Raw genomic sequence first — 26,680 nt, 5'->3', positions numbered from 1 at the left:
AGAATCTTTCTCTTTTATCAAAACAGAACCAATATGTGGCCAATAAGTTTGAACCATCCAAACTTTTGTCCATTTAAGCTTTTGTACTTTTAGTTTTGAATATTTGCCATTCCACGAAAATTTGTCTCTGAGATAAGCATCATGGTGGTTAATTTTTGTCATAGCACAGGCAGAAATGGCATGGTGACCCTGTCTCATGAAAACTGTTCTACATTTTCTTTCAGGTTGTACACCTTTCCACTTTATTCCATTTTAATAACCCTAACTGTATATGTATACTGTTAAGTATCTAGATTATACTTTAAATGTCTTTTGGGCATGCCATACCCGAAGAATTTATTTAAAAAAACTGACATGTCCCTTTGTATGTATATAATGGAGAGTGATTTTAACTAATGTAAACAAGTAGTAGTACTCATTTATGAAAGACAGGATGGTAATTATCATCCTCAGGACAAGGGGAAGTGCTTTCCCAAGGACATAGACTTTGCTTGGCATGGCTTTGCACCTGATTCACACACACGGTTGCAACACATGCCTGCTGAGTGCTTTTATTCCCCCTGTGAACTTGACAGATGTGATCCCAGTGAGGTTCCACCATCTTCCACAACTGAGTGGAGCCCATATGTTGTTGCGAAGAGAAAAAGAAAAGAAGAAGATTAATTCAGTTGTCAGTATAAGTAGTTGGGGTTGTATGGCCACCCTCTAGAGTCATCACGGAAGGTAACCATTTCCTTATTGATTTATATATTTGTAAAAAGGAGAGAGTATTGGGCTCACCACAACCATTATATATTTCCCAATATGTTTACCCCTGTAGCTCTTTGCATCCTTTTCAGATGGAGAGAAGACAGATTGTTTTCTTAATTGCTTAACCTAAAGAGTTTGCAGGATCTATGGGCAGGTAATGGAGAGACCTAGAGCTCAAAGGAAGAATAAAGAAATATTTAAATTTCTACCAGTTTGTTGTCTTCTTGTATTTCCTTTTAACTTTATTGTCAAAAGCCATGACTAAAAAGGATGAATCATTCTGAGGGCTGGTGTTTTCTTTTTTTTTTTTTTTATTGTACTCCTTGGAGGATGAATGATTATAGCTTACTATAACATCAAAATCTACCTTGGTCCTGAATGTGTATCAAATTCAGATAATACTTGTGAACTGAATGATAAGTACATCTGGTTACAAATCAAAGGAATTGTTTTTTATACTGACCACATTTACTCTTTCACTTTGAAAATAGTCTTAATTTCAAAGAATTTAAAGTAATGTGATGCCTATTTGTGTATGATCTATTTTTAGTAATAGAAAGTCTACCATCTTTCATGTTTTATATAAATTAACACACAACTCTATAAAAAGTAGATAAAATTCAAATTTAAATGCAGAGGGAAGGCTAAAAGTTTATAATGAGAAAATATCTATTTAGAATTATTCTATTTATTCTGGCTCTTTTATCTTTTTTAACAATTTCATTGCTTCTTACTATTTTTCTTTATTTTACTTTAGAATTAAATGACAGTTCTCAATATTTGATAAATGATTTTTCTAAGAATAAACAAAAGCTGTATAATTACAGTTCATTTTAACACATATTGCAATGTATAAATCAAGTTAATATTGGTTAAATTAACTGTATTGTTTGTGTGAGTATACACATACCTAGGGGCTGGGGATTTATAGTTCATTTTAACACATATTGCAATGTATAAATCAAGTTAATATTGGTTAAATTAACTGTATTGTTTGTGTGCGTATACACATACCTAGGGGCTGGGGATATGGCCTAGTGGCAAGAGTGCTTGCCTCCTATACATGAGGCCCTGGGTTCGATTCCCCAGCACCACATATACAGAAAATGGCCAGAAGTGGCGCTGTGGCTCAAGTGGTAGAGTGCTAGCCTTGAGCAAGAAGAAGCCAGGGACAGTGCTCAGGCCCTGAGTCCAAGCCCCAGGACTGGCCAAAAAAAAAAAAAAAAAAAAAGAAGAAGAAAAGAAAAGAGTATACACATACCTAAACCCAGTGTGTGAGGGCATACAAACAAAGATAATATGCATGAGTATCACACAATGACACACAAACATTTGTTCTCAGCTAGTTTAGAAACATGTATTAAAACTTTAAAGGTCAGTCCTGGGTCACCATTCATGTCATCCCAGATATTTAGGTGGTAGAATTAGAAGGATCACAATTTGAGGCCCTCCATGTTGACTCCCTTTCTGAAGGGAGGTGGTTAAAGAGGCCCTGTGCTCTATCACCAGGAGCATTGACAAAAAAAAAATGAATTATGCTTCACCATAAGGGTAGAACTTTGGGGACACAGTATCAAAATGACCAACATAATATCATTTGTTCTTGTGGTTAGAGATTTTACTTATGGGGTTTATAGTATCTCTGTACTAAAATTATCTTGTTCTTGGAATTAGAAGGAAGCCCTGGGCTTTAAATACCACTGATAGGCAACTGTCCATATGGCCTTTCAATATAATGAGTCTTCACCATCTCTAGACAAAATTATTGGATTGTCATGGTGACATGATGATCTCTAATTGAAAAACTCTAAGATTCTACCTGGCTTTTGATAACGTTTGTAGTATACTTATTTCCTTTCAATGATCCTGGATGAGACATTCACCAGAAAACCACCTCAGATCTCTTTTTTGTCTTGATAAAATGACAAAACTGTGAATATCCTGCAGTCTTCTCTCTAGGGCAAGTTTGCAGCACAGAATGACCTGTATTAACAGTGAGTGGGCAATAGGTCTAGCAGTAGCTTTCAAATGGGATTGCATAATTTCTTAATAATTTTATCTCAATTTTACGCTGTCTCTCATAGCTTTCTCTCTCTTTCTGCCTCCAGCCCTCTCCTTTTCTCTCCCTCTACATCTGTTAATTTTTTTCTCCTCCTCTCTTTTCCTCTCTTCTCTCCTTCATTCTTCTCTTGCATAAAATAAAATGTCAACAAAAATACAAACAATAACATGTCTTGATAAATTTAGAAACCACTGTGGTATCTCTGTTAGGAGCATAAACCTTTCTGGCATCCTACCCTCTTGACAATTGGTTCATCTACTATCTTCACCTTCCATTGGTTTTAATCCTTGCATTTGGATCTTTGGAGGTAAATTATTATTTTGTGTGTGTTGCCACCTTGTTATCCTCACGCTAATTGCTTAGTACATGTAGATACAATGGAATACACTAATAAACTTTAAAAATCATGTGACTCTCAAAGGAACTGATAAGCCAGTTTTTCACTTTAATTTCATCGAAAGTGAAAGATATTTTTTCTTTTTATTATTACTGTAAAGGTGATGTGCAGAGGGTTTATGGCTATGTACATAAGGTAATGAGTGCAGTTCTTTTTGAACAGTGTCACCTCTTCCTTAGTTTTCTCCTTGGATTTTCCCTTCAGATTCTTCTTGATCACACATATAGTCCATTTTTAACATCTAGTGAGTATCACCGCTTCCTATTCTTCGAGCAATGGAACTTTTCATATCTACTCAATAAGACCACACAAACAGAAAAAAAGTTTTGAAGTCTGAATAAACCAATTACCCCTGATAGCCAACTCCTGTTTACTTTTAAGTGTAAGATGCCTATAGCTAGAGTTTTGTGAAGAAGCACAATTATCCCTGATAGCCAACTCCTGTTTACTTTTAAGTGTAAGATGCCTATAGCTAGAGTTTTGTGAAGAAGCATTTCAGAACATTTATCAAGGCTACAAAATAAAATAATGATGAAGAAAATGCCATTAAGTTTATACAACTACAATTATTCTAGTCATACCAAAAAGCATATAAACTTACCCTTCTCTATGAGAAATTTAAAACAACCCTGACAAATAAGCAAGAGTTTCAAATACAATTTATCTAAAAGTTGTTTTCATTAGTATGTTAATTTCATTTTAGGTCAGAGTTTCAATGGCAATATTATCATAGCTTATTTAGTATGTAATTTCTCTAGGCAAAAAGGAAAAAAAAGTGTGTTTTATATAGAAATATTAAGCTTTAAAATTCCCTAAATAAGAATTTAGAGTCCTATGCTTGCTTTCTCTCTCTTTTCTAGAGGAGAGGGGCTTGCTTGAACTCAAGGCTTTGTGGTCTCATTGTTTATTCTGAAAACCTGGTTTGTTGTCACATGACCCAGAACTTGACTGGAGGGTTTTTGTTTTGTTTTGTTTTGTTGCTAGTTAATTGGAACTAGGTTTTCTGCCTGGCCTGGCATGTCAACCCTCAGTTCTCAATATCCTGAGAAGCTAGAATTACATGTATGCATTTTCCCCAAACAGAAAGCACAATGGGTTAAATAAGGTAAATAAGCATTAGATAACTGGCAATTGCTAATGTGCGTTAATCAACAGTCAAGCATAAAAGTAAATATTTTATATGGTGACATTAGATGCAAAAATATCATACTGAATGTCTACAGCAGCAAACAAAAAAAGGCACTGACCACAATAAATTCTGTAAAAGAAGAACAAAAAGGCAAGAATTAAAATAGCCCAAATTTAACTTTAGAACAAACTCTGAAATTAAAAATAATTTCAGTATAAACTAAAATTAATGTGATATTTGTGATCAATAAGAATACATTTGGAATTCAATTATTTTCTCTGCTCTAATTCTGGCTACTTTTAAAAAATTTTGTTTAACATTGAAAGATAAAAATGAATAATTTTAAGCAGAAAATTTATAACTAAATAAATAAATACCACACTTTTCAGTTTTGCTAGAGTAAGGATACAAAATTTTAACACATTTTACATTATATGTGTAGATACACACGTCTATATAATTATTCCATGTAAACAAACATGAAATCCATGAATTAAAGTTATATGTCAGCATGAAATCATACACATTATTATTTATTTCTATAATTTCTCCCATCTAACTTCAAAATTTTGAACTCTTTATTATTTCCAAACTATGACAATTTGTAAATTATTTCCTGTCAAAGCATGTATTAATATACTCAAATACAACTATTTGTATACATGCAAAATACAAAAATACAAGTGAACCAATACCTATATTGTGTGTTGCCATGCCTATTACATAATTTTGGTTCTATATGTTGAAGACTTCTATTTATTTATATTTTTAGATTAGTTTTTAAAAATTATTTTTATTGTCACAGAGGGGTATTGTACAGAGGGGTTACAGTTACATACTTGATAGTGAGTACATTTCTTGTCAAACTTGTTACCTCTTCCCTCATTTTCCTCCCACCTTTCCTCCTCTCCAACCTTCCCCAAGTTGTACAGTTTACAACATATTGTCTTGTAAGTATGGCTGTTGCATTTGTTCACCTTTTACCCATTGTCTAACAATTTTAATGCTCCCCTTCCCTTCCCTGATTCAGACAGACATATCCAGAGTACCAGAATCAAATACAGTGACAAGAGGGGATAACTTCTCCTTTGGAAAGTATTTTTTTGATAGCTTATTCTTTTGAGCTTTTTCTACCTTACTCAAATGCATTCTAAAGTTTTCTGTATGTTCTTCTAATCTTAAAAATTTTACATATAGAAATTTCTTGGGCTCATGGAAAATTTTTGGCTTTTTAAGACTGCATGGTTGTGAAAGTTTCTTCATTCCTTCTCATCCAATCATCTGAAATCTTGTACATCTTTAGGTGGTGGTTTTCATTCAGTGAGCATTTATTGAGCCCAGAATTATAGGCTATATGAATAGAAAGGTAATGAAGATCCTATCTCTGACTTTTATAGCTTGTAGTCTAGTAGAGAAAATTCTTATGCTGCAAGTCATCATTCAAATTATCTTTGAAAAGTGTTTTTTCTTTATAAAAATAATCATGCTTTTTACAGAAACTTAAGAAGTTGAAATGTTTTAAGCAAAAATAATATAGAGTGCTTGTAGAAAAATAACAAAAAGTCATTCCTAATCACTAATAATAGTCATAATGTATTCCTGAAGGAAAATCACTAGTAATGTTTTAACTTATATATTTAAAGCATTTTTATCTTTGCTTGTATTTCAGGATCATACCACACATGTAATTTACATAATGCAATTCTTCTTTGTATTATATTGCAAGCACCTTTCCTCCTCGTTAAAAACACTTTGAAGTGATAATACTTTCATAAGATTACATAGTATATGTATAATAATTTTCTTCAAAATGCCCACTTAGATCTTTAAGTCGTTTATAGTTTTCCTTTGGATGGAATTTTTATCCATATGTGTTTATTCACTTTTTGATTACCTTTTAAGAAGAGATGATAGGAAATGGAGTTACTGAGTTCAAAGTGTCAACAATTTAAAAGCTTTTGGTTTAAATTGTCAAAGACCAGAACAATTTTACTGGTTCCTTTTTCCTTTTATGATTCCTAATGCCTAATTTGCGTTCTACTTTTGGCTTACAATTATGAACATATAATTTTATAAATACATATCTTTATGTAAATTATATGTCATATATACAATTTAAGTATGTTTTAATATATGTTGATCTTTTACAACTATATTGTAATGTACATATTATTAATAATTTATATACAAGTTTATATTTATTTGGGGCAGAAATGGGATTTGAACTCAGGGCCTTGTGCTGACTCAGCAGATCCTTTTACTTCTCAGCTAATCCAGTACTTTTTTTGCACCAATAATTTTTCTTTTTTAAAAAAATCTCTTGTGTAGCTATGCCAGTATATTTGACCAGACTGTGATACACTTATATTTTGGCTTCCAGCAGAGATGAAATGACAGGCTGTCAGCATCAAGTCTAGGTTCTTATGTTGAGACTGAATATCATTATCTTCTCTGTCTAATCCATTCTCTAATGGCAATTCAACCAAGTCATTTTCAGCCTTCCAAGCTATCCTAATTTCAGTATAACAAGGTATGTTTTTTGTATTTATGCATACATTCTATATAACTCTTTTAATAAATATACAACAATCATTGGGCATAGTAATAGATTTAGCCATTTCCAATTTTGAATTATGCACTGGTAATTTTTGTTCATTAAACCTAAACTGCATAAGTATTTATCATTTCACCCTCAATAGGTGGCCTTACATTCTTTGCTTATTTCTGAATAGCTCTATGACTTGGGAAAATCACTTAACATCATTAAACCTCTTTTTTTAATTTCCAGAGATGGTTAAATGTTTGGCAAAATCTATGTGAATTTATGAAAATTCATTAAATTAATGAAAAATGCATCTAAGATAGTCAGTTACAAAATACTCAATAAAATGTAATTAATTCATCTATAATATTAAAAAAAAAGTTCTAATATTTGACTGGCTGAGTTTCAGTAAGTCACCAATAGAACATCCTAATCCTGGCTAGGTTAAAATCAGTATAAAAGACCTTGATTCCTAGTATTCTATTGGTATTGTGTGAATTAGCTGAGAATAGTTACTGTAGGGTTTAAAGGACAATTCTTTTTTTTTTTTTTTTTTTGCCAGTCCTGGGGCTTGGACTCTGGGCCTGAGCACTGTCCCTGGCTTCTTTTTGCTCAAGGCTAGCACTCTGCCACTTGAGCCACAGTGCCACTTCTGGCCATTTTCTGTATATGTGGTGCTGGGGAATCAAACCCAGGGCCTCACGTATATGAGGCAGGCACTCTTGCCACTAGGCCATATCCCCAGCCCCTGGACAATTCTTATCCTAATACTGAGATCAGATCTCTGAGTCTCATACTGCTCAGTTTGTTTAGCTGTCCATTTAAACCATGTCACCAAGCCTACCTTTTGCTGGTTATTTGGGAATGGAGTCTCAAATGGGATAACCTTTCTTTCCTGGGCTAGGCTTTGAATTGCCATCCTCTAGATCTCAGTCTCCCAAGTAGTTAGGGTTTACAAGCATAAGTCATCAGCAACAGAAATAAGAAGGTTCTAAATCCTCTTCAATACCCTAAAGATAAAGTACAAAAGCCAGTTTCACAATAAATGGAGCCAACCATTAGGTCAACAACTGTTTATCAGACGCGAACCATGTGCTAGAACTCTTCAGAAGGGAGGTGACACTGACTTTGCAATAGTCTGCTTGAAGATGGACTGTGTGCATGTGAGGCCCAGTCTTGGGTACAGATAGACCCATAACATTCAGGAGTGTGGAAACAGCCTTTAGAGTTGTCAGTTATTTCATCTCTCTGGCCACGATAAACACATGTGACTTTACTAAGACAATATGTATAGGAGTGTAAGCTTGTCTGGTAGCGGGTAGATTGAAGCGTTGGTATTGGAAGCAAGAAACTCACACAGGGATATAAAAAATAGTCCAAGAAATAGACTGAAACTGCCACAAGAGCTTGGCAAACAGACTTGTGCAAACAGTAAGTCAGCACAGACAGCACTTCTGCTTCCAGAGTGGAGATTCTTCACTGTTTCTTGTTTTGAGAGATGTGATGGTTCACAAAGCCATTAAGTGGTGTGAGAAAAGATACTTCCCATCCCTCCTGGAATGTTTATTAAAGGTTTTCACTAAGAATGAAGTGGAAATGATGTAAGAATTTAGGCAACTACTACTCAGACCAAAAAAAAATGACAATAATTTTCATAGAAAACCCCAAATCACACATACAAGCAATAGAAAATAGAAAATATTGATATCTGAGATAGAAAATTTTGACTTAATTCAGACTTCTTTATCTCATACTCTGAGGCACAGCAATGCATGCTAAGTACAATTGACTTTAAGTGCTTGATATTCAATTTCAAACCAAGTTATGAATTACAGGTAATATCTGTAAAAAGATTTAGCCAATGAATATGGACTTAATTGAGCAACTCTTTCACCAAGCAGAGGACTGTTGAAGTACTCATAATGTGTTTTGGCATAATAGTATAGTGAAATTTTGCAGTCATTTCCAATTAGAAAGTGTATATTGTTAAAATACTATATTTTAAGGAACTAAGGATCTGAAAAAATTTTATGTATCCTGGAATAAAAATCAGATCCAATGGAAAAAAAATGTAATATATGACATTTTTACTATGTTTATCCTATTTTCCCTCTTGGGACCAAATAGGTTCTATTTCATTTTTTGACTATGGTTATTCAAAAATGTAGCTTTACACCCCAACTCAAATTTACTTAAACAATAATATTAACACAAGATCAGTATCTGTGGTAAAATGAAAAGAAAGAGTAAAGCAGAAGAGACGACAAAAAAACAATTAAAATAATGATTCATGTATCTCAACTCATCCAAGTCACATTCTTGGGTAATAGCTATAATTCCAAACATACATTTTCATGTATGTAAATGACATTACACTAGTAAAAACATTGACTTGATAGACCATATGCAAACAGTAATCCAAATTGTTGAATATTTAGAAATATTTCATTTTACCTTTACCTTAATTATTAATTAAAATGATTTAAAAGTAAACCATTGGAATTTAGAATGCATAAACCTTGGTTTTATAATTTACCTTTAGGTCACAGGAAATTACAGATATATTAACTATGAAAGAATGATTTTGCAATGATATTTTCATGTTATTCAACTTAGACATTAATAAAGCAATTAAGCCCATTAAGATGATATAAGAAAGATACTGTTGAAAAGACTATAGAATTTATTATATGTGTGTGTTTGTGTGTGTGTGTGTGTGTATATATGTGTGCTACTGAGTCTTGAACTTAAGACCTTGTGCTTTCTTACAAATTTTTTCCCTCAGGATCAATACTCCATCACTACTTATCACTTGAATCACACTTCCAGTCTTAATTACACTTAATTGTATTCATTATACACACTTTCAGTCTAGTTATATTATATAAATAATATGCATAGTTACCATACCATCATTATATCTTTTAATTGTTTTTTTTTTTTTGTCGTCTCTTCTGCTTTACACTTTCTTTTCATTTTACCACAGATATTTCTTTTGTGTTCATTTTATTGTTTTAGTCTGGTAACTATAATGTCTGGTTTTTGTTTTTGGTTTTTATTTTGTACTAGTCCTGGCACTTGTATTCTGGGCATAGGTATGGTCTCTGATTTCTTCACAGGGTGGCTTGCTTCTCGCACCACAGGCTTTCAGATTATTTAGTATTACAGATATGAGCTTCCCCAGCTGAGAAATACTTTTTTTTTTTTTTGCCAGTTCTGGGCCTTGGACTCAGGGCCTGAGCACTGTCCCTGGCTTCTTTTTGCTCAAGGCTAGCTAGCACTCTGCCACCTGAGCCACAGCGCCACTTCTGGCCGTTTTCTGTATATGTAGTGCTGGGGAATCGAACCCAGGGCCTCATGTATACGAGGCAAGCTCTCTCACCACTAGGCCATATCCCCAGCCCTGAGAATTACTTTTAACACATAAAACTTATTTAAATGTTGAAGTATGGTTTTTATAGTCACTCAAACACGTGATTTAAAAAATATTCAAATTCATAAAGTTATACTAGGCATGTGCAAAGCTATGAGACTAGTGTTAAATTTGGAAAGTTAGACATTGGAAGTTTTTATTTCAAACACTGTGATATCAACCTCAATGTAAAATCATCTCCTTTGTGTGCTTGTGGGTATATGTCTTACTAGTTATCAAGTTTTAGAGTATTTTTTCTGTTTATGAAAAACAAAATGACTGACATGTAAGTGTACATACATGTGTGCATACACATGGTTTAAACAGCACCAAAATAAAATCAGCTCAGTAAAAATACTAAATGTGGGTTCTAGAAGCATGCAAAAACTTTAATATTTAAAATATGGAGCAAAATTATCTAAAATTTATGAAACAAAGGCTGTCAATTATGAGGAAAATAAATAGAAGGGAATAGATCATTAAATCAAAAAAAGAATGGCAATAGAACATACACACAATGGAATTCTATGCCTCTATCAGAAAGAATGACATTGCCCCATTTGTAAGAAAATGGAAGGACTTGGAAGAACTTATACTAAGTGAAGTGAGCCAGACCCCTAAAAAAATGTACTCTATGGTTTCCCTCATAGGGAAACAAGTTATGGAAACAAGTGCTATATCATTGTTACAATTATATTCAACACACCATGTGAAACCACACCCTTTTTTTCTCTTGTATTCCCTTCCTGTGGCTATAGACCACCCCCACCCCCATCACTGTATCTGATCTGAGTACCCTGGATATTGTATATTAGTGTATTAGAACTAAGGAAGGGAAAGGGAATACCAAAATCGAGAGAGAAAGGATAAAAAGACAAACGATTCCAAAGCAATATTTACAAAACCATTTGGTGTAAACCAACTGTACAACTTATGGGGGAAGAGGAAAAAGGGGAAGGAGGAAGTGGGGACAAATGAGGGAGGAGGTAAAAAGTTGAACAAGAAATGTACTCACTGCCTTACATAAGAAACTGTAACCCCTCTGTACTTCACTTTGACAATACAGGGGAAAAAAAGAAAGTAATAGTTTTTAGTTTTTTTTTTATTATTCATTTCTTTATTGTTAAAGTGATGTACAGAGGGGTTACAGTTTCATACATAAGGCAGTACATACATTTCCAACTTGTTACATCCCCCTTATTTTCCTCTGCCTTCCCCCATTCCTGTTTCCCTCCTCCTCATGAGTTGAACAGTTGGTTTACACCATATAGTTTTGTAAGTATTGCTGTTGCATTGGTTTGTCTTTTTAACTTTTGTCTCTCAATTTTGATATTCCCTTTTCTTTCCCTAGTTCTAATACACGTATATACAATATCCAGGGCAGCAAAATCTATTTTATATAAGAATTTTTTTAATAAATAATGTCTGAGGCCAACATTAAAAGCATAGGTATCATATATTAATTTGAGGTAGCAGATATATAGTTCTTCATTAGACTATCACTTTCATTTTCTATAATTTTTCTAAGAATAATGAAATTAAATTTGTTTTACAATGTCTTAAAAGTTTCATTAATAACAATATTCACATATATATGCTGATTGTAATGTATATGTATGTTCATATATGTATATATACATATATATGTATGTACATATGCTAGATTTTTAAGGTAGCCAAACTTACATAACAATTTCCATATCTCAAAGCAATAATGTAGAAATTTAAGGCAAGTTTATACTAGTCTAGACCAATATTTTATCTGGTTCTTTATTAGCTTTTAGTTTGCATCTTCTGAATAAGAAATGTTGTCCAAAACTATTTCTACCTAAACTATAAACATGTAATTTGATATAAAATTTAATTCAATTATTATTCAATTAGAGCAAAATCTCTGTCTTCTAAACTCTTTCTGTGTACCAAGTACAATACTGTGTCTGAATAAATCTTAACTCCTGAGGAAATAGCAATTAGACTTGATGAGAGAATAAGTTCCTTTGAGACAAATGGAGAGAAGCTCATTAAATTCAATTGTTGTTCGGTAATGAGTTACATGATCGTTACTTCCATAAGGGGTATTCCAAGTTGGTAAATACTTCCACTTGCTATGGGTTCCTGTGTTAGTGCTCCTCTAATGAAAGATGCCTTTTTTAATCCACACTCAAGACAAAAATCTTTCCCAAGTAAGAGTCCACTGTGGCAGTTTCCCACAATCCCCCAAATATGCTATCTTTAAATGTACTGATATCTTTGGAAAATGGTTTTAGTTAGTATTTGATAAATAATGAACTATTCTTCTGCTCAGATATTATTCTGTTATTCAAACCATGTCATACATACATACATGTATATATGTAATATATGCATATATATACATGAAACATATATGTATGTATATGTGTGTACATATATATACACATATGTATATACGTATACATACATTGGCAGTACTGGAATTGGCACTCCAAGTCTCATGCTTGTGTAGCACTGTCGCATGCATTCAGATCCACTCCTGGCTTTTTATTTCTGGGATAGAGTCTCATTTCCAAAACATAAAGGCAGGCACCTGGGCCCCCCATCACTTTCTTAATGCCTCCCATGGCTTCTACCATCACAGAGATGCACTGGCACATTCAACATCCCTTAGCTGAGGTGGAATCTCGTGGACTTCTTTTTTTCTTTCTGGATTGAATTCAAACACGATTTTTCTATTCTCTACTTCATAAGTGGGAAAGATTGCAATCATGAGTAACTTTCAACTGACCTATGTTTTGAGTACTATACACATTTATACTTAATAAATAACAATAATATTCAGAAATCAAATCAATCTATTAATTTATCCAGTTATTTACTGATTATTTCTATTTTACCATATATTATATATGATTCTTTTCATGCTATGTGAGTATGACACTATGTATATTGTCATTAGGATGGTAATCTAGCCTCAAAATAAAGAAACTAATGCAAGGTGTGTGTGTGTGTGTGTGTGTCTGTGTGTCTGTGTGTGTCTGTGTGTCTGTGTCTGTGTCTGTGTCTGTGTCTGTGTCTCTGTGTGTGTGCCTTTGTGTGTGTGTGTGTCTGTTTCTGTATTTTGAAAGAAAGTTACTCAGGGAACATATAGTAAGTTTCACAAAGTTAAGCTTGTATAATCAAAATAAAAAATATCTTAAGTATTCTTTAAGATAAGACATTAAGGCTGAGAAGAATTTAGGCAGACAGAATGTCCAGAAATCTGCATGTAAAACATAAGCATACATATTGCCAGTACAGTGTGCCATACATTTTTTGTAAAGTACTCCAACATAACAAGAACAATGCACTGTGGGAATTAGACTTTTAATTTATACCAATAACTGTTTTCTAGCTTCTAAATTTTTTATTAAATTTTATTTTTATTAACACGATCTCCTTTTAAGTTTGGAAAGATTAACCGTATAAAATTTTCCAGAGAGTTAACTGTTCAGAGAAGACTGACCTTCAAAGGAAACAATCAATAGTTAAATTTATTCTGTACACTATTCGTGTTTCTCTTGTGTTTAAGTACATTAGCATCAGAATGGGGATAACTACCTTTCACCTTGTTCCACATGCTCTAATTATTACCATTTCTGTCTTACAGCAGCAGAACATGATAATTAACAATAAGGTCATACAATAAGATGTTACTCCAAAACATATATTTATCTCACATATTCTAGGGTCACAAAGTGATCACAGATTTTAAACATTGGGCATAGTATTAGTCTAATTACCTGGCTGAATATCAAATGAGAAATCAATAGTTGCTAAGGGGATCTAGCTTCTCATTCAAAACTGCTTGTATATATGTGTATGCAGGTTCTTGTGACTGACCAGGTGATTGGGAATTAAGTTGTAACAAGATTTTCATTTTTTCCAGTCCTGGGCTTGAAGTCTGGGCCTGGGTACTATCCCTGAGTTTCTTTTGCTCAAGGCCAGCACTTTACCAAATGAGCTACAACGCCATTTCTGGATTTTCTGAGTGGTTTGTCAGAGATAAGAGTCTCCTAGATGGCATGTTGAAAGTAATCACAACAGTGATATAACACTTGTTTCCATAACATGGAGTTCATTTCACTTAACATCACCTTATGTGTTCATAATGAAAGAGGCCATACCAACCCCCTTGAGTAGGAAGTTACCCGAGCCCCTCTCCCTCCAGGACATGAGGACAAACCCACATCCTGTTATCTACTGTTATCTAAACCTTGCAGCCTGCAAGCAGGGAACAAACAAAAGGCACCAGCCCTGTCCAAAAGGTCACTTCCCCATTCCAAGGATCCACGCGCACATGCAGCTTGGCACGTATCCCTTACCATCCCAAATTAGGATTCCTTAAAATGATTGGTAAACGTATGTGACTCAGTGTAAAATGATTGGCTGCCTGCGTGCAGACCAGATGTGTTACTTTAAATCTATTGGTTACAAATGCGCGGGCTTTACCCTAACGGATAATAGAGTCCTATATAAGGTCCCCCTCAGAAAAGCTCGGGGCTCTCAGTTGCTGACTGGTTTATGGTCATGCTGTGAGCCCGAGCTTGCTCAAATAAACCCTTTGCTTTTGCATGAGAACGTCTCTTGGTGTCCTCCATTCCGTGGATGCGCTTCTCGACCCTTTCAATAAAGGCATAGCTATTGGGCTCTTGTGATCCTCTGCTGTGACTAGCCTAAACCTGTACTAATTCAACATGCCATGTAAAACCATAGCTTTTTTTGTTGTTGATTATCCTCTTGTATCCCTTCCTGTGGTTGTCCCCGTGCTATCACTGAATCTCATCTGAGTACTGTATATACTGTATACTGTATATACTGGTATTAAAACTAGGGAAGAGAAAGAGAATATCAAAATCGAGAGACAAAGGATAAAAAGACAAACAACTCCAAAAGCAATACTTAAAAAACCATTTGGTGTAAACCAACTGAACAACTCATGGGGAAGAGGGAAAGGGGAGAGGGAATGGGGGGAAATGAGGGAGGAGATAAACAAGAAATGTACCCACAGCTTTATGTATGAAACTGTAACCCCTCTGTACATCACTTTGACAATAAATAAGTAATTAATCAGAAAAAAACAACAACAGTCTCCTAGAGTTTCCTGCCTGGACTGACTTCAAATCAAGATCCTCAGATCTTAGCCTCCCTGAGGTAGGATTATCTGTATTAACCACTGGCTCCTGGATAACAAGGAATTTTTAACAGTAGTGCTTGCAAATAAAACTTAACCACATAACTACATTTTTCCAATTTATTGTTCTGTTTACAAAACTTAAATTTTGCATTTCTGTCTTCATCAGAAAGTACGTAATCATTTGTAAGGTCACCATCTTACACAAAATAAGGTTTGTGCACTTTTTATCTGTCATTGATTTTTGTCTATTATGCTGGTATTAGAGAGAGATGAATGATATTGGAGTAGAGATATTTCTGTGCACTTATTACTGGTAATAAAATCATACATGATGTGTAGTAATTGACACAAAATTTATTAAGGAGAAGAAAACTATTGGCAAACAGGGTAGAAACATTCAGAAAACAACTTCAAGGAGAACAAAGACACTTTGCTTTATAATTTCATTTTCTCCTGTTATTCATGCTGTTTTCATCTTTGCTCTTACATGTTCACTATTTGCAGTGTTGATTTGCTCTATTTTTAAGAGAGATTCCACAAATTTTCAGCTATTAGGAAATTTTAATGTTCCATTCTGTCAGTTACAATCCCTTGATTCATTTATTCTGAACATTGCTATTTGTTGAGAAATAAATTTGTATTCTTTTTCCATTGACACATAACAAATTGCAACAAATTTAAGGGTATAGATTAATTACTTCACAGTTTCTGTGAGTCGGGAGTTGGAGTATGGCTCAGCTTTACCTTCTGTTGCCATGAAATAGTGGTCAATACTGAAGTACATCTGAGCATTCTGACAGAAAGAGTGTTCAATATCACTCATTTAGTTACTACTAGGAATCATTTCCTTTTGGGCTATATGACTGAGAAATAGATTCCTTGCTGATTGGTAGTTACCTCAGTTTCCTTTCATGCATGTCTCTACAGCATAGAGCTTGATTAAAGACAGGAAGGAAGATCCTGAGAGCAAAGCCTAAGCTACATTTGCATATTTCAATATGTGAGGGAAACCTACTAACTTTACCAACTTCCCTTAGAAGCAAGTGATTCAAATGATTGGCCCCTAACTTTAAAGGGAATAAAGCAGATTATGAGTGCCAGGAATTAGGGATAACTCAGAATTGTATCTGCATCTGTCAAGCATACATACAAATTTGTTATCTCAGGATACATAATTTATGATAAAAAACTTTGTTAAGGTTGATATATATTATTATAAAATATAGCTTTAATTAAAATTATAAGATGCTCTGGACATGTATGTTTGTTCTTGGTTGAACCAAATGTAGTTTATACTTTGAAATATTTGCCAGATGCTCTGTCATACTGATGCCTAGATCCAATGTCTGTAATATCATAACATTGGACAGTAATCTTCTAAAGGTAATTTCTTATTGACATTTATAAGCACAGTAACTTAAAGCCTTAAGTCTCTTTGTTTTTACTTGCAAGTAGAAAAGGCTTGCTTTTTGTCCCCTGTATGCAAACCTGTATATTCATGAGTATTGAGATAATATTCCCTATGGAAAAGAATGTGCCATTATGAAATATAGATAACTATGCTAATGTATTGATTTTGCCCACAGATATTATAATTGTTATATTTCTGTGTTACCACCCAATTGCATAATCAATGAGATATAGAACTATGACAACAATAGTCAGTAGCAGGGGCCTTGGATACACTCAGAGAACAAATCTTATTACAAAGGAGGGAAGACTAACTTGTGGGGTTGTAGGGACCAGCTGATTAAATGCGTATCTATATGCATTTTCCTGACTTGCCACCATTTAACTGTCTGCATTCATGTGAGCCTTGTGTATGATGGTGGGTCTTGGGACACAGTAAATACAGGTTTTTCTTAAGAGTGTGGGATTTCTATGGTATTACAAGTTATATTGCCATCCTCTCAGTGGATTTTTTTGTTTTCTAACAACAACAAAAAAAAACACAAAAACACTTCAAAAGGGTGAAATGCTTAGTTTCCTGAAAAATTGACATGGGCAAGTGGAGAGCAAAGTAAGAGTTCTAGAGAAAGTAGGAAATGGATATCCTGTTATTCTGTCAAAGAGTTAAAATAATAGGCAACATAAAGAGTAATCTAAAGAAAATTTATTCAACAGCCCTTGCCCCTATTTACTTACTAAGTAGGGTCTTTTTTCCTTTCTACTCTTTTCTCTTCCCCTCCTCTTCCTCTTCCTCTTTTCCCCTCATCTTCCTCTTTGTTCATCACTTACTTCTGTCTCTTTTAAGGTTTTGTAGAAGAAGAAAAACTACAGTTCATACTTTTGGAAACTCCCAGCCCCACCCCAAAGTGGCAGTTAGGGTGGAAGGTTGTATGACTATACCCAACTAGTTACATTTTACTAGTGCAGAGTTTAGTGAAAAATGTCAGGGTGCATTGCCTGTTATTGTGCACAGCATATGTACCTGTTGAACAGGACAATATCAGAGGAATTTGCTAGCAATGGTGCATGCAGTCCTACATGCAAGTTGGTGAAGTTACCACTAGTATGCAGAAATGCTGAACAAACAGGAAACCCACCAGTACTCCAGTGGAGTAAAAGATAATACGTCTTTCTGGTAAGAAATAAAAGAAGGAACTTAACTGTTGTTGAGTATTAAGACCCTGGATGCTCTTTAGGAAATGGGACTATTAATCTATAGGCTTTGACACTATTCCAATCCTAGTAATAGTTTTCTGCCATTCAGAATCTCTTTCCTTTACATTTATGTTGCAAATGCCTTACTTTCTATCTTACATAAATTATACGATCTTTCTCACAGAAGGATGTATTAACAAGAATGCAAGTGTAAATTTGTTGTGTCAAGTACTGCAAGATATTTTTAAAAAAAATAAATGCTACACCTTTTAATTTGTATGTAGATTTTTTCCCTTAGAATATTGCATCTTGAGATTTTTTTTCTTTCTGGGAGATTTCTTTCAACTTCCGTTACAATTTTATAATATAAACTTTCCACCCTATTTCCTAGGTTGAATAAATTCATTTTGCCTCGGGTTATATTGTAGTTTGATTTTGAACAGAATAAGTTAACTTCTGTCGCACAAAATAAGGACCATGTTTTTAAGTACATATCTGGAGTTGGCAGGCATTTTTAGAAATTTCCCCTAAAGATACGACCTTTTTAAAAAATAAATCAATTGTCTATCCTGGCCTACCTCTCCATCATTTTTCAGAATCAGCCTCGGAATAACCTAAACATAATCCTGTGAGATCTGTTAGTTTTGCCAGTCTGAATTTATAAATTTAAGGTAAGCCTAGTAAAAGAAGTATAATATAAGAGATAACCAGCCCTGCTTTACAACCTGAAAGGTGAAAGGAAAGCTTAGCACTTTCAGCCTGTCACTTAAACCGGCTTACCTTCAGGTTAGACTCGCTTTCAAGCATAAAGCCCAAGGGAGGTAAAATAACATTCCTAACAATTGGTCATGCCATAGGGTTAAGTGAATTCTCTATCCTTTCCTGAAAACAATCTAATAGGATGGTTAGGGAAGGCATAATGAGAACACAGTTGGTTGAGAAGTGCCAGGGAGAAAGGGCAATTTAATGGGGAGTAAAATATTGAATAGACTGTCCAGAAAAGTCCCCAGAATGATCATACACCTACTTCATTGTCTTTCATCTTAGTCTGATTCAATTGCAGGTTTTTATACTTCATTTTATTTAAGTGACCAACCTCCCACCTACATGTTGCCTACTGCAAATCCACTGGATATTTTTATTCTACATAGAACTAGACAGTACAAAAATAGCCGATCTTCCTTAACTTGAAGGAAGGCTCCAGAAGGCCTTTTTATTCAGCTAAATCGTTTCTCTAATACAATCTTAAAATAGCCCCATGTAATTGCTGTTAGATCTGTGGGACTTTAACATGTGTATTCAAGAGAAAAAAATTAACCATATGAAGCTATATAGCACAATCTGATTGAAAGAGTCTATGTAAATGGGCAATGTGATTTTTTTCTCTTCACACTCAAAAATTTTGTTAAAAACTGACCATAATATGCCTATAGATAGAAGATTTTGAAATTTTAATGAATGTAGGTGTATAGGTTTGGATTTTAAATCTGAAACATTCATGTGCTCTAACATTTAGCAAGAAATAATAGTTCTTTTTAAAAAATGCATACCTGCTTTAGAGGGAATGTCCTTCTTTAATCTTACTAGGTATAGACTATGTTCCTCTAAAAATATTCTTAAATTTCATCATATGACTTCATAGTATTTTTCTGACTCAGCCCATGAAAGCTTATATTAGCCAGGATCCTGAGATCCTGCAAAAGACAGAAGATCTGAGTCAACAGGAAATGTCTCTACAGCTGGATTGATTTAATAGGGCTTTTTGAGTTGACATGGGAGTAAGAATCAATATGTAGTTCCCATGGAGCTAAACCACTCCAGGAAATTTCAAAGGGTTTTTCAGCCAATAAAACCTTAATCATGGGTGTGAGTGGACTTTGCTAAGTGGAATGAGATAGATTATAAATACATAGACATATTAATAAGAAAGGGTTTGTCTGATAGAAAATATATTCTGTTTTTAACAATACAACTATAATAGTGCTACCACCAGTAATAGAATTTCCTGTTGATGCTCCCTGAGGGCAGAACCCACACAAAACCCTTCTGACTCAGCACCCAGTAATCTTATAGCAGATAGTGCCTGCTTAGTGTTGTTGGCTTCCAGTGTTTCAATGCTACTTCCAGTGTGAAGGGGGCTTCCTTGAGGTACATGTCTTGGGACCAGAAGAATGAGGTCCAGAACAACAGACAATTCATGTGAAGAATTTTATTCGTAAGATGTATGTAGCTCCAAGGATCCTGCTAGCAGCCACAAGTTACTTACTATGTCTTCATGTGGGTGTCTCTGTGTCACTGACTCGTTCCATGTCTCTGTAAAACTCGGAGCCTAAGTGTCTGTATACCTTGGGATTTGGTCTGATTGGTTGTCCTTATTAAAATTAGTTGTTTTGGATAGAAACACTTTATGGGCCAGATCCCACAGTGTTCTGATTTTCTGCTATTGCCTAACGGATCCCTTCGGCAAACCTCCTACTCAAGATTATGGGAAGATTGCGGAAGCTGTCAGGTTCTAAGAATGGGAAGAGAGACACCATATTCTGAAACAATTTCTCTATTGTACATCTGTTTTTAGCCTGCTAAGCCAAGAAGTTGTCCCTGAAGCCCGGTTATTAACTAATTTTCTCCTTCAGAATCTATAAATGTACATGTGTAACAAAGCTCAGGGTAAGCAAAGTGGTTGCATATTAAAATAATACCTGCGAATTGGGGAAAATCGATGCATTGTGATGATAGAGTGTATTGTGCTTTTATCACTGTAGCATCTATTGTACCTTAAGTTAATGGTAATTATATGTCTTCAAGTGAAAAGTCCCTGAAGGAGTTATTGTAGCATTCTAACATTCCTAAGAAGAAATAAATAATAACAACTGCAAATAAACACACTTAGCATTCAAACCAAATGCACCCAAAGGTAATCAACAGCTCAGGTATTTCCAAGGTTTGGGCTACCTTCCAAGTGTTTTATTTTTAAACCTTTTAGACTTGGACTTGGGTGTGTCATGATTGGTTTGTAAACATGATTTGAAGTCATTCATATTTGTATTCTGTGGGAGAATTTCTTATAAAGCCTTAAAAAAACTATCCAGCAAACGTGACATAGAATGTTAATTCCTCTTGCTCAGTTCAGTGCATCATCGCAACCCCCTTCCCCCCAGCTTGTTGACTGGTAAAATGGAAGGAGACAAGAGTTACCTAGTGTAATGTGACACCTCATGACACATCAATAAAGGGTTGTTTGGAAAAGGATGCAATTCGGAAATTTAAAGTGTTACATTAGAAATAATAAGACAAAGATCCAATACAAAAGTGAGTGAAGGAAAATGAAAGCGTGTGTGTGTGTGTGTGTGTGTGTGTGTGTGTGTTGATCAAAAGCTGCTTGCTGAATCATAAGAAAACTGGAATTGCTCCGAAGGAAGACCAGTAATAAGCAAAATTGATGAAAACCCTGAGGAAAATGTTCAAAATGAGTTTAGTGCACCACCATCTTTTCTTACCAGAGAGCTTGTCAAGCTATTAGAAGAGAAAGATGGTGAGAAGTGAGTTTGCTCCTCCAATGAAAGAGCATAGAGAGAGGTTTAATTCAACTTCTAAAAGGCTTAGTGACCAACAAAGAGGTTTATTTCTCTTACTTAGGATTAATCTGTCATGGAGGTAGATAATTTGAGTTCCTCTAGGGCCATTGTATCCTCCTGTTGATGACACCATAGTGAGACTAGTTTATATGGGTATGAAGCATTACTAAGGCTCATTCATCTCGCTGTTTTCAACCTAGTAAATTCAATCATTTGGAGAGATTCAACTGGTCATCAGACAGTAATATGTATTGATGTTAAAATAATTTAAATTATTTCCATTTGGAGGAAATTGACATTCAAAATATTTGTTGTAATATCTATTTATTTTCAGAATTGAGAGGTACATTTACAGATCTAAAATTCCTTTAATCTTTTAAATGGGGCCATCTGATGAAAGTAGCTCTCCTTGAATTGTTTAAATACACAGACTTTACATACTATTTGGTCAATATTTATGTCCAAGAAAGTGTATCCCTGCCTGATTTATTACGTTGAATTAGCAAAGATTCTTAGCTTGGTTGGGATAAGGGATTGATAAAGAATAATATCTCCTGTGTTTAAGTGATGAGGAGTCACTGCATAAGTTGTAAGAAAAAAATTACATTGGAAGGTCTTTCATATAATTTTATAAAGTTTATTCAAGATGATCACTGAGCTGAGTGAGTCATAAGGGAGTTGGAGAATCAGTGCTAAATTGGCCTCTATTCTTTTGTCATTTTCCTAGAATATGCAAAAATGGTTTGTGAAAAGGACCATTTATTGAATTATTGCTAGGTATGAAAAGTTATGTTCAATGCATACAACATAGGATAAGCAAATCTATAACAGGTAGCTAGTTTTTACATCTCAAATGCCATAATTAACATTATTGTTGTAATATAATTTGTTGAAATGATGGAGAAAGTCCTAGCATATTCCTACTTTTTAACTCTTAACTTTCATGAAGGTTAGTGGACAACGGCTAGTAAGAGGAAAATTGTTCCCTGCCAATAAAGCTCAGAAGGAACAAACAGAAAGCAAGAAATTAACAACAAAATCTAAATAACTTCTTGGAACAATGAATGTAGAAAACATTCTTAAGCATCCCAGGGAAGAGTATGTTGGCTTAATCTACCAGTCAGAATTGAGGGTAGGGAATATTTTTCTGGGACTGCATAATAATTCATATTGCATGAAGAGGATAATTATGTAAGAATGGAGTTTTGAATAGAATCATGAGCATCATTTGAGAATTTAATTTGTTCTTTAAAATTTCCAAAAATTGTTTTTAAATATTTAACATGAACAATTTCAGGTAGAAGTGCATTTTAATTGCCTGAGTATTTTATTCTGTTTTTTGATCTTTTAAACCTAGAGAACATGATGCAACAGGGCATTCTACACTTTGGCCTGAATTCCATCACTTTAAAAACAAGTACCAGATTAAGTTCAAATCTCATTCCTCATAGCCATATTAAAATACTAGATAAAACCTTTCCCTGTGCTTTTCTTCTTTAAGTAAACATCTCCAGGTTCTTTGATAAAATATTCTTGTTATTTAGCAACCCTGATCATCATCATCTAACTGGGACATCAATTGTTGGTTTCCTCTGTAGAATATGGTGACCTACTTAAAACCTAAATCTGTTTAAGCCTTTAAGCTTTTTCTAAAAACCAAAAGGCATGATTAACATTTATTCATATTAATTTATTTTTTAGGTACTATATAATAGCCCAACTACAGAATAACTTTCTGCATTACATACAAGCCTTAATATATTTCAGGTCCTCGAGTGTCGGTAATGTACGACAATAAGATTGCTTTGAAAGGTAGATCATGAAAAAAATGTTAGAAATCACATTATAAGTAATATGTAAGGAGAAATACTATTTTCCTTCTCACCACTGACTAATATCCATGGAATTATTTATTATATATAACAGGAATCTGTTCAGTATTCTTATTTGAAAGTTTCTGTACCTGACTTCAGACACTGAAAAGAGAAAATCTAAGATAAATAAATATAAAACTCTCTCACCTGGAAAAATATGTTTAAAAAGTCAAATTTAGAGTCAACCAGTAAAGGATTCATATCCTCTGTCTATGATAATAGCTGTGCAAACTTGAGGACCTTACTCACCTCTGAATTTAGATTTTCTGACATATTTAATTATACCTATTTGATAGGATATTACTGTGAGAATTGAATTATATACAAGGACCTGACTCTTGGTATCTAGATTTTTCTCTCTTCCCAGAATTTTATCATAGCCTGGGAAGATGGGCAAGCCAAGTAATAGAAAAATATGAATGAAAGCAGTATGCACAAAGGAGGCAGAAATATCCAATGCTAGACATGTGTAAGTCACTAACTATATGTTCTGGCTTTTGAATGTTGGTATGGTGGTATGTGATTATAAATAGTTGCTGGGCAAAGGAGATAATTGGAAGAACAAAAGTAATTCTGGAAATACAGTGTGTATTGGATTACAAAATTAATGTACAGATGTTATGCTATCTTTAACAAATAGATGTTTCTTAAATACAGGAATGCATCTTGCCCATTAGGTATCTTCATTTATTAAGCTACATTTTCCCATTTGGCTCTAATTCTTCTTCAAACTCAACACACACACACACACACACACACACACACAAACACACACTCACACATGCTTAAGCTCAGCATTTCAATTCTTGGATAACTCAAAAGTCATTCGAAAGTGTTCAGTTTATGGGAGAAATTGAATTTTCAAAATGTACATTGGGGGCTGGGGATATAGCCTAGTGGCAAGAGTGCCTGCCTCGGATACCCGAGGCCCTAGGTTCGATTCCCCAGCACCACATATACAGAAAACGGCCAGAAGCGGCGCTGTGGCTCAAGTGGCAGAGTGCTAGCCTTGAGCGGGAAGAAGCCAGGGACAGTGCTTAGGCCCTGAGTCCAAGGCCCAGGACTGGCCAAAAAAAAAATGTACATTGGTATTAATACTGCTTTATTTTGTTCATCCATATATTCACATATTTATATTTATTATATGTATAACATTTCCCCTCTGCCTCCATGAAGAGCAATATTCTTTTTCTTTTAGTGAACAAGGTCATACTGCTACCATCATTGTTATGCCTAATGGAGAGCAATGCCCTTCAGAATGATCCTTTCAAGCAAAATGCATTTGGCATTTGTTTCTCATCTGAGCAGTGACAGCTTGCTTTATCACCCTCTCTAGGCATCTTCCTGAATAAAGAACAAAGGTCCTGGAAATTTTAGGAAAAGTCAACAAATTACAAGTGATTGCTAGGTCTTGAAGAAATTATTTGTGAGGGATGTTATGAACTGTCATTTATTGCAAGTTTTCCTTTGTTTCCAGAACAAGAGCTCATCCAAGACTGTTCCAGGAATACAAACACCTACCACCACTATATCTTACCAGTGCTTAAAGGGTCCAGTAATGGCAAATGCTCACTTAAATTTGGAATTTGTAATCCCATTGTCGATGATTTTATTTTATTTTATTGTCAAAGTAATGTACAGAGAGGTTACAGTTACATACATAAGGCAGTGAGTATAAAACTTTAGCACCTCCTTCATTTTTCTCCCAACTTCCCCCTCCCTTGTTCTCTCTCCATCTCCCCCACCACCAACTTGTACAGTTTGTTTACAGTATATTGTCTTTAAGTATTGTTGTTGTATTGGTTCTCCTTTTATCCTTTTTCTCTCCAAGTTTGTGTTCCCATTCCCTAGTTCTGAGGAGTATGCATACAATATCCATTGTACCAAAGTCAGTTACAGTAAGTTGGGTATAACCATGTGGAATAAAAGACAAAAGAAAAAGGCATAACTTCATAGGATACAGTGGGAATAACAACAACAAAGATAAACCACTTATTTCTAAATCTTGTAGTTTGTTTCCCTTAAAATCATCATATGTGATTAAATTTACATTGCTATTCAGTTATTGTGCTCCTTTGCTAAGAGTGTGTATTTTATATTGTTTAAACAATAGTTTAAACAATTGTGTCACTGTATGCAGCAATGTAAAAATTAAAAGCCTATTTTGTTGTTCTGGTTGTTTGTTTTCTTGGTACTGGTCCTCAAGCTTGAATTCGGGACTCAGGACCAGGGCACTGCCGCACTAACATTCTACTTCTTGATCCAGACCTTCACTTGTGACTTTTTCGGTGGTTAATTCTAGATAAGATACTCATTGGACTTTTCTGTCCAGGCTGGCTTCAAACTGTATTCCTTAGCTTGAATCTTCTGGAGTAGCTAGGATTACAGGTATGAGCCCACAGGCAAAATGTCTGCTTCAATTTTAAATGTGAAGTGCAAGTGCATACACCTGAGTTTCAGTAATAACACACATGCACCAAAGCAAAAAAAAAAAAAAAAAAAAAAAAGCTTTGAAATCCTCATAAACTGAATTCCAGTCAAATAACGTCTTATTTAACAACAGTGCTTTAACTAAATTTTTATTCTAAAAATCTACAAGACCACTGACTTTGTTGGTGCATTTTAGTATATTATATATGGTAATTTTATAAATATATATATATATATGTATGGAGAGAGAGAGGGAGAGAAAGGGAGAGAGACAGAGAAAGAGAGAGAGAGAGAGAAAAAGCACATAATGTCTTACATTATGGGAAATTCAAAGTGAGTGTCATTCTTGCCTCAAGTGCTCATCCCATTCTCTAGTTTGGAACTGAAGACTTCTAAAACCATTATTACCATGGATTAATGTGAATTGCTGTATTATATTGAGAATCCTAAATAGAAGATAGTTAAGAAATGCTTTTCTCAAGTAATAAATTGAATATTCTATCAATTTGGCAGGTCTCAAAGCTTATGTCAAAATTAAGCCTAAGACTAATACAAGTTTTCCAAGAAAATAGAGAGATTATGTCTGTTGAAAAGATTGCTTTGGCACATTAGTTGAGAAAAACAAACAACAATATCCTATAAACCACTAGCAAAATGATTGAAACTGTGAATGAACCAGACCCCACTGATGAGGATGCCTCTTGTAACGAAATGACTTTCAGTTAGATTTGGCAAAAATATATAGGTCAGTTA

General features: G+C 34.4%; 1 pseudogene; it reads right to left on the bottom strand.

Moving 5' to 3' along the window:
- Positions 1-25,095, bottom strand: part of LOC125355970 — a 42,543-nt pseudogene extending 17,448 nt beyond the window's left edge.
- Positions 25,096-26,680: the final 1,585 nt, after the last annotated feature.

Source organism: Perognathus longimembris, chromosome 8 (genome assembly GCF_023159225.1).
Source record: "Perognathus longimembris pacificus isolate PPM17 chromosome 8, ASM2315922v1, whole genome shotgun sequence".
In the NCBI taxonomy this organism is placed as follows: Eukaryota; Metazoa; Chordata; class Mammalia; order Rodentia; family Heteromyidae; genus Perognathus; species Perognathus longimembris.
This window is presented reverse-complemented; position numbering and strand designations above follow the sequence as displayed.